Raw genomic sequence first — 16569 nt, 5'->3', positions numbered from 1 at the left:
CCAGCTGCTGAACAAGGAACTGGCTCAGCGAGGTCGGCCTCGGGCAAGAAGTCAGTTCGGCCAGGTCACCCAGAAGTCAGCTAAGGCATACGTGTCTCAAGGACTCGTTCGGCCACAGTCATCGGGCCTATGTTAGGGCAACCACACAAAATGGCTGCTGTATACAAAATGGAACCCGGAGGTTCAAACTAAATCCTTAAATACAGAGTGTTCTCCTATATCGATTCATACGAAAACACTCAGACACGCTACACTCGCCATTTGCGGTCTGCTGACACCAAAATCGTCCATTTCCGACAATCTTTAGTGAACGGGTTCGGAACCATCAAACCCAGTTCGCAAACCACGGAACCACACAGTGGGCATGTAGAAAAATGACAGGGGTTTAACCATAATCGTGGAGTTGTTGTTACATGGGGGCCGAGAGCAAATGTGCTCCACCAGTCGTGGGTCCTCAAATGTAACCACAACACAGTCCCCCTGTAGGCTTTTCTTGTTCTCACCCACCCACGTTGCTCTCTCCACCATAAGTATTTTGCTGTTAATGTTAGAGGGAGGAGGAATATTTCTGTTTAACCAATGACACACTTTGTTTTTGAGTGCCCAGAAGGATTCAAGTGTTGCAGGGGCAAGCTCAGGGACCCCTGTTAAAACTAACACATAGGGACAGGCGTCAGGAGGTAGGCTAATGTTCCGATGTGTCTTAGATTCCTCGGGATGGGGAAAAGAGGGTTTGGGGACTGGAGTAATAGGGCCAGCTACATTCTGAGGTTTAATGTGCGCGTTAGTGGTTGGTTGGTTAGTGCAGGCTTTATTACCCTTAGGAGTAGGAATTTTAGGGGGACGGGTCTTGGGGGTAGAGTTTATCCCTACAGATTGGTTCTTGGTCGTGGGCGGAAGACTACGGGCGGGAGCCGATACATTAGGTACCCTTTGGACGTGGTCACTATTTAGGGATTTTAATTCATGATGAAGAGCCTGGAGCTGCTGTTCTATGCCCTGGAGTCTAGTCTCCAAGGGCGAAAGTAGAGACTTGATAAGATCAGATAGAGTACTTATGAGTGAACTAGTCTTATCCTCTAGATCCTCTGAAGTTTCATCAAGGCTGCTATCATCAAGAATACTAACCAAACTGCTATTTGAGACTGTGTCATCAGGAATACCCATTGGTAAAGGGTGGGATACATGCTGTGCCTCTTCTCTCCCTGTGTTGTCACCCAAATGATTCTTCCCCTCCTCAGTGCTACCACTGGCGCTAGCCACATCACTAAAGCATCCTACTGAATCTTGTTTGCCTGTATTGTCACCGTTGACCTTGGTGGTTATTCGTTTAGATTTAGGAATTGCACCTTCCAATATACCCCTTTGGGTATAGGTGTTATCATGGTGAACAACAGCTGGTAGAGATACTAAATTATTATCCGAGGAGGTCGATATTTAAGAGGTCGAGGACGGTGGGTCCAAAAGAACTGAATGGGTACTGGAGGTAGTGTGAATCACAGCATTAACCTGCGTAGGATGGGATTCATAAGTGCTTAAAGTTTTGATTGGGGTGCGCGCAGAGGCTATATTACCTAATGACGACATTTTAGCTTGCGCGAGGTCCTGGGACACCCTTCTCTCCATGAGTACTATTCCCTGATCGATTAGGTCATTAGTACGGAGGATAAAATTATCCAGTGTACCTGTTAATTTTAGGGCACCCGCCGCAGCCTTGCTTCGAGTCTCACGAGTAGACATGGTCTTTCCCAGAAAGTGACAGGCTAACAATAAACTGCAAAATCAGATAACTAACAAGAAAGGGTACAGGTAAACAGGGTGCTCGACGTAACTAGGCCCACAATAAATATCAATTACCATAGATCAGGAGGAACAAAAAGGAAAGCCAGTAATATAAAATCAATAATAGGGCACAAGAGTAGAGATATACTTGCTATACAGAAGTCTTTAGAGTCAAGGTGAATCAGGGGTCCTTGCCCAGTCCAGTCTCTACAGGCCTCGGAGGGCCAGAGAGGGCCCGCCCTTTGCCCGGGCTTAGCCCCGGGCTGTGTCCCGCGCGCGTCCTGCGAGCGCGTTGTTGATGCTCCAATTAAGGGAGGAATGCAGGAGGGGGCAGGAGGACCAGCTGCGGCCGATTAGCGCCGCTGGGCAGGCTGGTCCTCGCAGTCCCGCCTCTGACCGTGCTGGAGTAGGCAGTGGCAACAATATCCTCCGAAATCCCAGGCAGGGGAAAACAGCAGAGTTTCTGGTCCGTCGAGCGGTGCCCGCGGAGCGGGGGCCGCGAGAAGTGGCGTAGCGGCCAGAAAGGGAAAACAAGGAGACAAAGTCCGTATCATCAGAGGCACCCATCGGTTTCGCCTGCAATCAGATCTTATATGCAGGAGGGGGCGGGAAGAGGACCAGCTGCGGCCGATTAGCGCCGCTGGGCAGGCTGGTCCTCGCAGTCTCGCCTCTGACCGTGCTGGAGTAGGCAGTGGCAACATTATCCTCCGAAATCCCAGGCAGGGGAAAAGAGCAGAGTTCCTGGTCCGTCGAGCGGCCCCCGCGGAGCGGGGGCCGCGAGAAGTGGCGTAGCGGCCAGAAAGGGAAAACAAGGAGACAAAGTCCGTATCACCAGAGGCACCTAAATGTATTTTCAACTTATTTTAAAAAAAGGAACAAGCATATAACAGCGAGAATTACAATTTAGAGCAATTTTAATTCATTGCATTTATAACTGTCTCTATATGAAAGAATTATTTTGGTTGCCCAAAAGTAGAGCGTGCAAAAAATGAAAGAATTGTCAAGTGCGTGATAGAAAAAGGAGGAGAAAGGAAAAAGCATAGAATTGTATTTACAATTTAATATTCACAATCCATCGGTTAATACAATAAACCGTTCTTTGATAACCTGGCATGTAATATACATTTTTATACACAATTTTCATGAATTGGAGACTTTGCTTCCAAAATTGTTGCACCAGAAAATGTGTCACACCATCCAGGAGATAAAAGGAAGAGCGTCGACGTTTCGACTCGTCTTAAGGCCTGTAGGTAAGTTAGACCGTGGCCATGCGAGTCTTCATCAGGACTAAAATATTGGGCAACCTGAAGAGCAGTGTGGGCCCTGAAATGGAGTAAATATATACATCAAGCTGTTATATTAAAATTGTGATAATATGTTCTATCGCAATAAACTATGGTAAGGGAGATCGCTTACCCAGTGATTTTGACGGACCAAGTGCTTAATTTGGAATTCATGTCCATCTTGCATTTATGAAATCTTATACATGAATAATATTATGGCTGGGTGACCATTTGGAGGGTGATTTCTAACCGTTTTTCCTCTGTTCTAAAGATTGTAACCAATTTCTTGTCACTAATTTCTGATCCTTTCTGTACCTTCTCTAAACACTTATATCATCTCTTATCACTTCTACCTTTGCTCGTCCCTTCTTGGGGCACAATCACCGTTAATTGTTTCGCTGTATTATTGTGATTTTTGACAGTATTGAACTGATATCCATAAACTGTTTTTGTGAATAATGAAAAAGTACTCACTAGATAAGCAATGAATTAAATTGCTTGGTAAGAAATAAGTCTGTTGCTTTTGTTGTGTCTTGTACAGGATTTATTAAATTGAGCTGTTGATTCATTATATGCTCTAAATAATTTTTTGCCTGAGCAACTAAGTATTGAATAATGCAATAATTAATTGATGGTTAGGACCATTGTTTCTCTTATCGCACTTCACCCAGGTCCTTGACCTATTGGGTTACCCCATTTTTGAAAATGGTTCACTTTTGTAAATAGGCGTTTTTTGTAGTTTTTCTTCAATCTATAAACGTTTTCAAAACTACTTATAAAAAATCATGAAAAATTAAAAGCAATTTCATTGAAAGATTCATTCGGACTGTATTTGTGGTCTATACAGAACAGTTGTTTTGTTCATTGTTTTGTGAAACACATAAAAAATTGCGCAGTACTAGCATATTGTTTTGTTGTTTCCATGGGTCTGAAACCTCAGGCGGGGGCACCTCCAAGACATCTAATCACGCATTTTCTGAACTATCAAAACTGGGAGCTGATACTCCATGAGAGGAGGCGGATAGGAGAGCTCCAAACTGCCAATACCAAAATAATGGGGTTCCCACACTACCCGAGAGAGGTACAAAAACAACGGAGAACATTTGATTCTGTCAAAGAAAAATTACGGAGTCTCCAGATTCAGTATATGTTACTTTTCCCGTCCAAATTAAAGGTGATATTCCAAGCCAAACGTTCTTCTTTTACACACCAGTGGAGTGGTGTGGCTCACTGGTTAGAGGCGGCAGGCAGACCCGGAAGCAGAGGACGGCCCGGGACCAGGGTTCAATTCCCGCGTTGCAGGGTCGTGAACCAGGGTCAGCGGACTCGATAATTCTCGCCTCGGTGCCTACTCTAACCAGGGATCACACTCGGCAACTCTGGGCATTAGCTTGCCTCATCTCCACAACGGCCCCCCACAAACGCTGGGGATGCCTGGTTTCACCTTGGAGATACCCAGGCGGGAACTTCTCACAGGGAAAGCCAGGACGGGTTCCCCAGCGGTCTATAGCGCCAGGACGCCTCCGGGTAGCAGTGCGCTTTACAAGACACACACATTTACATTTACATTTACCAGAGGAAGCATGGAATTGGATAGAAGAATGCCCACTCAGACGACAACCAATAGATCAGACCAATCCTCCGACGGGGGTCCGTGCTTCAGAAAACAGGCCCAGGTTGCAAAGATTGAAATTGAAACGCGGCTCTGGACATTCATGCGAGCCGACTGGAGCCACCCTGCTTAGAAGAAGAAGAACCACGGAAACAGCAATCCAGGTCTCAGACTCCGACAAAAACGAATCACAGGATAGAACCGGCAAAAAACTTTCTAAGACTTGACCAAGAAGGCAACCACAGAACAGGAACTTTCGACTGGCTCTGAAAACGATCTCCCGCTATTGCAGGACATTACCCGTATGGAGAAACCAGGTCCAGGGATAACGGCACAACAAATCCCACCACAGATGCGACAAGATGAAAACAAGGAAGGATGAACCACTTTGGGCCAGTTAAAGGCCGAAGGTACAGTAAGCTGGTGTAAAGCGCTTTTTCCCCTTGTGTTTTTTTTTGTCTTTCTGTTATCTTCTTTTCCTTTGTTTTTGCTCAAGGGAGGGTAGGCAACAGACCGATCCAAACCATCCATAACACAGTTGGTCATGTTGACTCATTGGGGAAAGTGCGTGAGGGGAGGGGGATTGTAAGGGGTAGGGCAATTAAGAAACAGACTGCTAGGCTAATGTTGAAATCAGACAGCAGCATGGAGCAAGAGCTCAAAAGACAGATAGGGCAAACTGGAAGCATACTAAAACATGAGATTCGATATCCAAACATGCAATCAAGTGACACATGATCATGGCAGATACTCTGTCATGTCCTGGAACGTGAACTGACTGTGAAATCAGGTGAAGAGAGACCTGGTAGCAGCTTACATTAATGGCTGAAGCTCAAGGTAATATTCCTCCAAGAAACTCACCTGAAGGAAACGCAATGTGGATTCCTAGGTAGGGTGGCATAAAAACATTGGCACATGCAGGTTTCTCTACAGGAGCCCGGGGAGTTGCAATTCTGATCAGGAGATTTCTACCATTTTGGGTAGAACACAGATGAATAGACCCCAACAGGACCTATGTGGCATTAAGGGGATCTGGGACGGGTGAGACATAACACTGATTAGTGTTTACGCACCCCCACACCTGCAGGCACACACATTAAAAAACTCACAGATATTCTCTTGCAGGCAGGCTCTTGTGTCCACTTAATGGGGGGAGATTATCAATGATGTCATGGATCCCCAGATAGATAGCACCACGCTGATCATGGCACGCACAGAGAAACACAGCTTAGACGATTCATCAATACAATGGGGTTGACAGATCTCTGGTGAAGGCACAATCCCCAAACCCGGATGTATTTGTATTATACAGGGATGCACAGAGTCTTCTCCAGAATAGATTATATTTTAGCCCCGGCTGGGGAAGTGACAGAGATAGAAAAAGCAGAATATCTGGCTAGAGGCCTTTTGGACCACTTTTCCATGTGGCTTTCAGCGGGCAACAGACGACAGTCGACCCCACTGGGCTAGAAACTTAATGCCTGGGAACTCAGAGATACAAAGGTAGCCCAAGAGATTAGAATGGATACAGAATTGTTCTTCAAGGAAAACGTAGGCTCCGTAACGTCCGCTGTCACACTTTGGGAGCCATATAAAATAGTCTTGCGAGGCAGGGCCCAGAACATAATAGCACACGAAAAGAAAGAGAAGAGAGAAAGAAGAGATTGAAGACATAGAATCACAGCTCCTCCAAATTGAAAGTCAAATATCAGCAACTGAGGACTCCTCACTACTGTGGAAGATGCTAGACCGCCGTGCCGAATATCTAGCCCTACCACAACGAGAGGCGCATGCAGCAATTCAGGCCACGCACTGGCACCTATATGACACTGGCGACAAAGCAGCCAGACTGTTGGCGTGACTAAGCAAAAAGGAAGCAGAAGCACGATGGGTAACACAAATAGCTTCAGAGTAGGACATCAGTATAACACACACATCGACATTGCAAACAAATTTGCCCAATTCCATGAGGCTTTCTACGTGGAGCGCCCACTAGCAATGGCTTCACAAATAGTAAGCTATCTCTCGGGGATCAACAACCCTACCTAAGATAAAACAGATGCCAAAACATTAGAAGAGGAAATTACACTAGCGGAAATAAGAGAAACGATAGGCTCTCAAAAACCTGGGAAAGCCTCTGGCCCCAATGGCATACCGTCGGAACTTTACAAGCAGAATGTGGATATGCTGGGCCCCCACCTGTTCAGAGTATTCCAGATATGGGAACCCTCCCACATGATCTTAGCCACAATAGTAGTAATCCACAAAAATCTTCACTGTTACCTTTTCCACCCTCAGGCTGGCTGTCTCTGCCCTGATCCTGGCACGGCTGGATTACGGCAATTCCTTATATTATGGTCTGCCAAATAACCTTCTGGCCAGACTTCAGGTGGTGATGAATGATGCGGCTAGGATCATCTTCAACAAACCTAGGCGAACCAGGGCCACGCCCATACTTCAGGCCCAACATTGGCTGCCAATTGCTCAAAGAGCTAAATTTAAGAGCCTCTGTATTGCACATAAAGCCGTCCATGGCTCAGCTCCTAGTTACATCAAGGACAGGCTTATTAAATACACGCCAAGCATGTAATTCGATGTGTCCGCGTTTCAATCTTGTATCCAAGGGTGGCAGAGCATTTTCAAGCACTGTCCTCCGAGCTTGGAACCTTCTGCCAGCTAAACTTAGGAAAGAAACTAATCTTCTCCTCTTCAGGAAGAATCTGAAGACTGTGCTTTTCTTGGAGGCTTGGGGGCCCCTGTGAGCGGCTGGCTTGGTGTCCTTACTGGTGTTGTGTGTTCACTGATAGCGCTTAGATACCTCTGGGTGATAAAGCGCTCTACAAGATTATAATAACATAACAAAACAAGTAGGACACCCATGAGCTGGGTCTCCTATCAACCCATATTAAACCCTACCATATTAAACATAGAAACCAAAGTCCTGGCCCTCATTTTAGCACATAGACTAACAAAGGTCAAAACTAACCTAATACACCACAACCACTTCCGTTTCATGCCCAAAAGGTCAACTAGATTAAATCTATGCTGATTACACAATTGTCTAGATATGGTAAACAATAGGACTGACTTGTACTTGATAGTGTCGCTGGATGCTGAAAAAGCTTTCGACATGGTACACTGGCCCTTCCTGAAGCTAAACCTCCAAGAAATTAGTTTTATATAGCGCTGGTTAGACCTGGAGGTATCGGAGCGTCACTAACCCCATTGACGGCTTCCCATGCATTTTTTTTTCTTTTTTCAGTTCAAAAAAGATTTTATTGAGCATAGAAAGTAGGCAATAAAAGTAAAATAAAAGTGAAGGGGTAACAATAAAAAAGGGGGGGGAAAGGAAAAATAAGCAATTGCATGAATACAGCATGAATAATTGTTACAAGGGAGAATCACAAATCAAGGAGGATATAGCATGGGTATAAGGTAACTGCAATGAATAGCATATTACAAAGGAGACAATTGGTACAGGTGATAACATAGAAGTAAGGGAATGGTAAGGCAATCAAGGAGGTTTGAGCACTTCCTGCTGAGCAGGTGGCATACAATGGGCACGAGTAGCACAGCTGTCAAGATATAAAACAACAGGGAGCCATAAGACCGCCCTTATCGAGGCCAGCTGAGGAGGGAAGACAAAAGTGGTGTCTAGTCTGTGGTTATGACATACATTGTACCCCCATGCTTGAAAAGAGAGATTAGAAGAAGACTTCCAGTGAATTGTAATCTGTTGAAAAGCCACAGCCAGCAGCAAATTAATGATACGTCCATCAAGCTGAGAAGACTCCCAGCATGGAGAGAGACTTCCCAGAAATATGTGAACATGAGAAAAGGGGATACAAGTTTGAAATATGACATTAATTTGAGCCCATACCTGCAGCCAAAAGTCATGAACAGACTGACACAAACATAGCATATGAAACAAGGTAGCATTGGAGGAGGAGCAAGACCAACAAGTGTCCGGAGTAGAAGGGAATCTTTTATGTAGGACTGAGGGGGTAAGAAGTAACCTGTTATAAATAAAGAAAATAGACTGCGTAAGAGACGCTGCCCTGGAGGACTTGCGTACCTTAGGCCATAGTCTGTCCCACATTGATAAGGGCCAGACCTTCCCAAAATCTTGTTCCCATTGCTCCTCCACCTTAGACCTGGGTCTGGGTATCTCAGTAGTATGAAGGTGTTTGTATATGGCAGAAGCCTTAGGAGAAGTGCAGAGAAGGGAATGGAGGCGAGTAACGGGGGTAAGGGAAGGAGACGTTGTCTGTGTGTGCAGAAGTCTTGTATATGCCGCCATCACCGCTGTCTTGAGCAGTGCATATTTGGAAGCAAAGGATGCAGGCAAGGTATACATCAATCTGAGATTAGGGAGAGATATGAAAGTAGAGTGAGAGAACAATTGCGAGATCCAAAGTAAGCCCCTCTGCCGCCAGGATTTCCAGAATAAAGGCTTAGCTCGGATTAGGAGATGCGTATTGTGCCAAATGGGAGAGGAAAGAAAGTCCGCAATAGAGCTAGGAGGAGCGGGAGATGAGGCCAGGAGGAGTTTGGTGGTAAACCTGTGAATAGGCATGGAAATAGAGGAGGGTTTACGGGAAAAGGAAATGTACTCAGCAAAGGAAAAAGGTGAGAGGAAAAGGCGCTCAACCTTGGCCCACAGGGGACATGGAGCATCGGGGTCTTGCAGCCAGAAGGATGCTTGTCGCAATAGAAAAGCCTTTTGATAGGCTGGAAAATCCGGAAAGTTAACACCGCCTTCTGAGGCTGGGCGAACCAATCTGGCGAGGGACATCCGCGGCTTCTTGTTATGCCAAAGGAAGGCAGACAAAATAGAATTAATCTTTTTAAAGGATTTAGCGGGAATGGGCACAGGGATGTTGGAAATTGTATATAGGATGATCGGGGCTAACATCATCTTGATTGTATCAAGACGCCCCTACCAAGATAGGTAAAGGGGATGCCACCTAGCAGTGAGGTCCGAGATTTTCTGGATGCATTTAGTCAGGCATAAGGAGACTGTGTCTGGGATGGAAGGAGTAATATGCAGGCCCAGATATTTGATGTGTGTAGAGTTCCATACAAAATTAGAGGCAAGAAAGTCTGGTTTAAAGGTGAATTTGGTCAGGGGCAATATCTCGCATTTATCATGGTTAAGTTTGTAACCCGAAATCTGGGAATATTGCCTCACTTCTTCCAGAAAGGCAGGAATGGAAGTTTCGGGTTCGGAAAGAAAAAGTAAGATATCGTCCGCATAAGCGGCAAGCTTTATGTGGGAGTCTGTAAAATGAAAACCATGAATGTTGGGATTCTGACGTAATCTAGATAAGAAGGGTTCTAAAGCCAAATTAAAGAAAAAGGGTGAGAGGGGGCAACCTTGGCGAACACCCCTACCCAAGTCAAAAAAGGAAGAGACTTGACCATTGGCGCAGACTGCAGTACGTGGGTGAGGATACAGAAGGGAAATCAGGGAAATAAAATGAGGGCCAAAACCAAACCATTGAAGAGTGTGAAAAAGATAGGACCACTCAACCCTGTCAAACGCCTTCTCCGCGTCTAGGGCAATCGCAGCAAGCGAAGACTACATGCGCGAGGACTTCGTTAGGATGTTGAATAGGAGCCTGGTATTGTCGGTGATGAATCGCCCCTTGACAAAGCCTGATTGTTCCTCGCCCAAAAGATCGGGAACCAAGGAATCCAATCGTGCGGCTAGAGATTTAGCAAAGATTTTATAGTCAATATTTACCAAGGCTATGGGTCTGTAATTTTTGCAATGTTGGACATCCTTTCCCTCCTTGGGTATCAGACAAATATGAGCTTCCGAAAAGGTCCCTGAGGAGCTACCAAGGGCGGAGAACGAATCAAGGAGGGAGTGGAGCTTAGGGATAAGAATTTTAGAGAAGTGAAGGTAAAATTCAACGGTGACACCATCAGGTCCCGGGGCCTTGTTCAGTTTAAGATGTTGGAGTGCTGTGAGCAATTCCTTCTGAGTGATAGCAGACTCCAGGCTGGAGAGATCCAGGGGAAGGTGAGCAGGTTTCTGAATTGTAGAGAAAAAGTGAGTGAGTGAGTGGGGGGTAGGTTGAGTCTCGGAGGAGTAGAGGGTCTTATAAAAGAGAGAAAAATCAAAGAGAATGTCGGTGTCATTGTGTTGAAGGACAGAATTGGTGTCACATATAGCTTCAATATTCAACTTGTTTTGCTTTATCTTTAAATAATTAGCAAGGAGTTCCCCAGCCTTATTTCTGCCTCCATAGAATTTGGCACTGGACTTCAACAAATATAATGAGGCGTCCTCAGTAGATTTCTTATTAAAACGTATTTTAGCAGCCACCAAAGCAGTAAGGGACTCTTGGGAATGAGATGTGAAATAGGCGTGCTCCAGTCTCTTAATATCTAATAAAATGGTTCGGGTAGACGCACGGGCAAGTCTACACTTCTTTGCCACATAACGAATGATGAAATCACGTGCCGCGGCTTTGAAAGCGTCCCAGACAGTGTGCGTCGGGATGGAGGGGGTCACATTGAGCAAAAAGAACTCATCAAAAAAGTAGTGAACGAGGAGGTGAAGGTAGGGTCCAACAAAAGGGCATTATTAAAGCGCCATCTTTTAGGACTATCGGATTTAGGGATTATCTCAATAGTGATGAGGACAGGGGCATGGTCTGAAAATAAAATTGGGCCAATCTCAGCAACAGTGAGAGTTTGGGTGAGAGTGTGGGTAAGAAAAATATAGTCAATCCGGGACTGAGAGCGGTGGGATGGGGAGTAGAAGGTGAATTCTTGCGTGGTTGGATTACAGATGCGCCATGCGTCTACTAGTTTGTGTTGAGATATAGCCTGGGAAAAGTGCTTGTGGGACTTATTAGGGACGTAGGGAGCTGTGGAGTGACGATCAACAAAGGGGTCTAAGGGATTGTTGCAATCTCCCGCAAGGATGAAATTGTCATCCATAAATCTTGTGATATGGCGGGAGAAGTCAGACCAAAAAAGAGGTTCACAACAGTGGGGGCGTAAACATTGAGAAAAGAGACTGAAGCACCTCTAAGCAACAATTTGACATACGACCACCTCCCATTAGCATCCGATTCCTGGGACACAATGGAAATGGGGAGCGTCCTCCTACACAAAATGGCCACTCCATTGCGCTTCCGATCTCCTGGTGAATAGAAAATCTCCCCCACCCAGCCCCTCTTAAGTTTAAGTGATTCATAATCTGATAGGTGAGTTTCCTGCAGGAAAGCCACATCAACATTTAACTTGGCCAAATGGGACAAGATTCGCTGACGTTTGATTGGAGAATTAATGCCTTTAACATTCCACGATACAATATTCAATGACATTGCATAAACAAGATAACAAGCAAAATGCAATAGAAAGGAGAGAAAAGAAAACCCATGCAATCAAGTGAAAGGAGAGAAGGAGGAAAAATAGGTGAGAAGAAATGGAGAAAAGGAGAAAAGAGAAGGCCAAAGAGGAGTAAAAAAGTGAAATAGGAGAGCATAAAGGAGATGCGAAGGAGGAGTAAAGTCAGAAGATTGAAGAGAATAACATCGAAGGCGTGAAGCAACATTGAAGGTGCATGGAGAACAGCGAAGAGGAAAGGAAAAAAAGGGAAAAGAAACTGAATACCAGCAAGGAAAAGATACGAAAAGGAGAGGCAATGGAGAAAAGTAGAGACAAAATACAGAGGGGGGGTAGAAAAAAAAAGACAAAAGGTAACCATACCTACAACGGGAAGAGTACAAGAAAAACACGAAGGAGGGATGGGACGACAAAGGCGAGGCGACGCACCAAGGTCGACTACTCGGGAAGGCCGGAGGACAAGGTCAAACTGGAAGGGGGAGTCCTGTAAGGGCAAAGGAAAAAAGAGAGATATCATAAGGGGTTAGAACATGTAAGAGAGACATATCAGTGCAAAGAAACACTAAATGATCGAACAACATGAAGAGAATAGCAACCAGCATACTCAAACAACATAAAAAAGAAGAGAATTAAACTGCAACAACCAAGTAGAAGGTCTACTCAAAATTCGGAAAAAGCCAACTGAGGCAATATGAGAAAGTTAACACAGCCACTGGTCAGCCAGGCGCAGTAGAGGATGAACCAGATGAATCCGTAGCAGAAGTCTTGTGCGCATTGATGAAGCTCCGGAGACGGACAGGATCCTCAAAAGTAGTAGTCTTATTGTTGTGAGTTACTTTAAATAGGCATGGGTGGTAAAGGCCATATCTCGCTCCCATCTCACGAAGATCTGCTCTGAGATTGAGAAACTCCTTGCGACGGTTAGCAGTTGCTTTTGCATAGTCCTGGGCAAAAAATAGGGATGATCCAGACCATGACAACGTTGGAGCAGATTTGGCCGCCGACAAAACCTTCAATAAATCAGTGTATTCCAGGAAGTAGATTATGACACCCCTGGGTTTCTGTGAGGGAGAGTGCGTGGAAGGAAGCCGTCCCAAACGATGCGCACGTTGAATGTTGAGCGAGGTGCCCTCAGGGAGGCGCAACAGCTTAGGAAAGAAAGACTTAAAGAAGGTGAGAGAGTCCGCCCCCTCAAGTCCCTCCACCAGGCCATAAATGCGAAGGTTATTTCGCCTATTTCTATTCTCCAACTCCTCCACCTGTCGCTGCAGAGCAGACACTTGAGAGTTCAGATGAGAAACAGTAGAACACGTTTCTTGGAAGGACTCGACAGAGCGCTCAACGGAAGTGACTCTGGTTTCCATTTGTGACCAGTTATCCGTGAGAACCTGGAGCTTAACGTTGGTTTCTTTCATAAAAGGACGTAGGGATCTGATCTCATCCAACAGCAATTCCATAGACACAGGTGTGGATTGCTTGTGAGGCGAGGGGGCATCTTTCTTCAGCCTTTTGGAATTGGCTTTCCCTGAGGAGGTTTGGGAAGGCTCCATGGTATCTGAACCAGAGGAAGTTAAGGGATCCTCTATCCTGGAAAACGCAGAAAAAACCTTAGAATTCTTGATAATGGTAGGCTTAGTCGTGCGAGGAATGTGCGACATGGATTTAAGCCTGCCCATGCATATGGTACTTGAAATAGGACAAAATAGTCCTGCAGTCAGCAGCACGATAGGTCAAGAATCGCTTGCTGCAGACAATGAATTAGGGTAGAAAGAGGCAGCCTCTGACGCAGCTGGAAGCAGAGCAAAAAGTAATCCAAAGCAGAGGCGTAGCAAAGAGTCTCAAAAAAATGGAGCGCCTGGCTTAGACCGGAATATGATGAGTAACGCTGGGTAGCTGCAGTACAAAGCTCTGAAGATAGGAAGCATGAGGGTTGAGGTGAAGCGTCACCCCCCAACCACGTCAGACAAGAAGCAGCACCCAGACCACCTAAGCAATCGGACAAAAACAGTTCTGCAAATCAAATAATCTCACAGTCAGTGGCATGAGAAGCTGAGAGTCACTAACAGCAACACAGGAAACTGGTGTAGGAGTGAGTAGCCTCCCGCAAGACTCGAAGCAGAGCAGAGAGTAGTCCAGAACAGAGGCATAGCAGAAAAGTCATCAAAAATGAGGTATCTGGCAGACTGGAACACCAGAAATAGCGCTGAGTGGCTGCAGGACAGAGCTTCCAAGATAAACATGCATGAAACTTTAAGGTGAAGCGCCACCACCCAAGCACCTCAGACAGTAAGCAGCATGTGGACCGCCTGAAGAGACAAATCGGAGCAGCCCTGCATGGCAAGCAGCAAGCAACCAGCAAGAAAAAAAAACAAAAAAAAACGGATGGAGAGCAGTAAAGCTGAAAACGACAGCTGCTTCAGAGTTGCCAGAGATGAAAAATAAGTCCCAGAGGTGGCCATGTAGAAAATGCAATCCACGAAAAGCGCAAGAGCTGGGTGCGCAAAATGGCGGCAGCGAGGGAAACGAGCGTCCGTTAGCTGCTTAAGATAAAAATAAAAACAGGCAGTTCAACAGTTGCACAGTTGCAAAGGGGCATGAGCGCAGGCTGTACTTGGGAGAGGCGACATGAAGCTCCACATCAAGACGAAGCTGTGTAGGTTCGGCGAGGCCGGGAGATGCGCAGTGGTCAGAAGCACCTCAAAATGGCGGACGCGCCATCGATATACCGCCCGGGAGCGGCGCTTCAGATTTCTTCAGGAAAATCGCCGAAAAAACAAAGTCTCTTAGCAGGAAGGGGCTCTGGGCATGTTCCGCTTCACAGAGAGCACCCCATATCCGGAAAGGAGGTAGAAACGCAGGAGCGACCTCCGAGGTCCCACGGAGCCTCACTCGGGCACCACCATCGCCGTCGGCGTCAAGCCACGCCCCCTTCCCATGCATTTTTCACATATTCGAGAGGTACGGGGAGCATGCAGGTTAACCATTCATTTGGAAAAATCCTGCTTATACCAGGCAACTCAAAGCTTTGAACTAAGTGACGCACTCGGGCAACTTAAGATGGAAAAGGAAGGAATAAAACACTTGAGTATGTATGTTTCTGCAAATAAAACTGAAAGTCTTAACCATAACATATATAGAGTCATTGCAAAATTTAATGAAGATGTTGAGAGATGGAAAGCCCTACCCTTGACACTCCTCAGGAATGAAGGGATGTATAAAATGATAACACTGCCAAAGCCATTATATGTCCTTCAAAATACATACTACCCTTCCCTGAAGGGGTTTTCTCCAAGATAGATGGGACACTTAGAACGTTCCTATGGATCGGCGCCACTGTAAGGGTGGCACTCAATACCCTGCAGAAAAACCAACATAATGGGGGCATATTTCTTCCAGACATCAGGGCTTACTATTGGGTGACACATTTAAATGTCATCAATGATTGGGTTCAGAAAAGGGGGTGGTGATGAACAGAGTGTCTGAATTAAGCAGACCCCTCTTACCCAGTCCAAAGATCAGGGCTAGATCCATCACCGTTATTTAGCTCACTGCACCATCCCAGCTCAGAACCTGGCTATATGCAAATCAGTCTGCCCCTGGCCCAGTGCATCATGGGAACAGGGCAGACTAAACTACCAAGCCAATTCTTCACCAGAAAGGAGACAAGCTTCCGGGGACCGGTTTCTGGCATTTCAGCCGTCGTCGGCCCGGCTTGCTTGAATCCTGATGGTGCAGTGAGCAAGGGACTCATGTCTGAGTATACCCTGCCACACCTATAGTGGCCAAAAACGATTCAGAAAAGGGGGTGGTGATGAACAGAGTGTCTGAATTAAGCAGACCACTCTTACCCAGTCCAAAGATCAGGGCTAGATCCATCACCGTTATTTAGCTCACTGCACTATCCCAGCTCAGAACCTGGCTATATGCAAATCAGTCTGTCCCTGGCCCAGTGCATCATGGGAACAGGGCAGACAACAAGCCAATTCTTCACCAGAAAGGAGACAAGCTTCCGGGGACCGGTTCCTGGCATTTCAGCCGTCGTCGTCCCGGCTTGCTTGAATCCTGATGGTGCAGTGAGCAAGGGACTCATGTCTGAGTATACCCTGCCACACCTATAGTGGCCAAAAACGATTCAGAAAAGGGGTGGTGATGAACAGAGTGTCTGAATTAAGCAGACCAGTCTTACCCAGTCCAAAGATCAGGGCTAGATCCATCACCGTTATTTAGCTCACTGCACCATCCCAGCTCAGAACCTGGCTATATGCAAATCAGTCTGTCCCTGGCCCAGTGCATCATGGGAACAGGGCAGACTAAACTACCAAGCCAATTCTTCACCAGAAAGGAGACAAGCTTCCGGGGACCAGTTTCTGGCATTTCAGCCGTCGTCGGCCCGGCTTGCTTGAATCCTGATGGTGCAGTGAGCAAGGGACTCATGTCTGAGTATACCCTGCCACACCTATAGTGGCCAAAAACGATTCACCATAAGCGTGGAAGGGTATACTCAGATGTGAGTCCCTTGCTCATTGC

The sequence above is a fragment of the Lissotriton vulgaris genome, chromosome 9 (genome assembly GCF_964263255.1).
Source record: "Lissotriton vulgaris chromosome 9, aLisVul1.2, whole genome shotgun sequence".
Taxonomy (NCBI): domain Eukaryota; kingdom Metazoa; phylum Chordata; class Amphibia; order Caudata; family Salamandridae; genus Lissotriton; species Lissotriton vulgaris.
Note: the sequence above shows the minus strand (reverse complement) of the source record.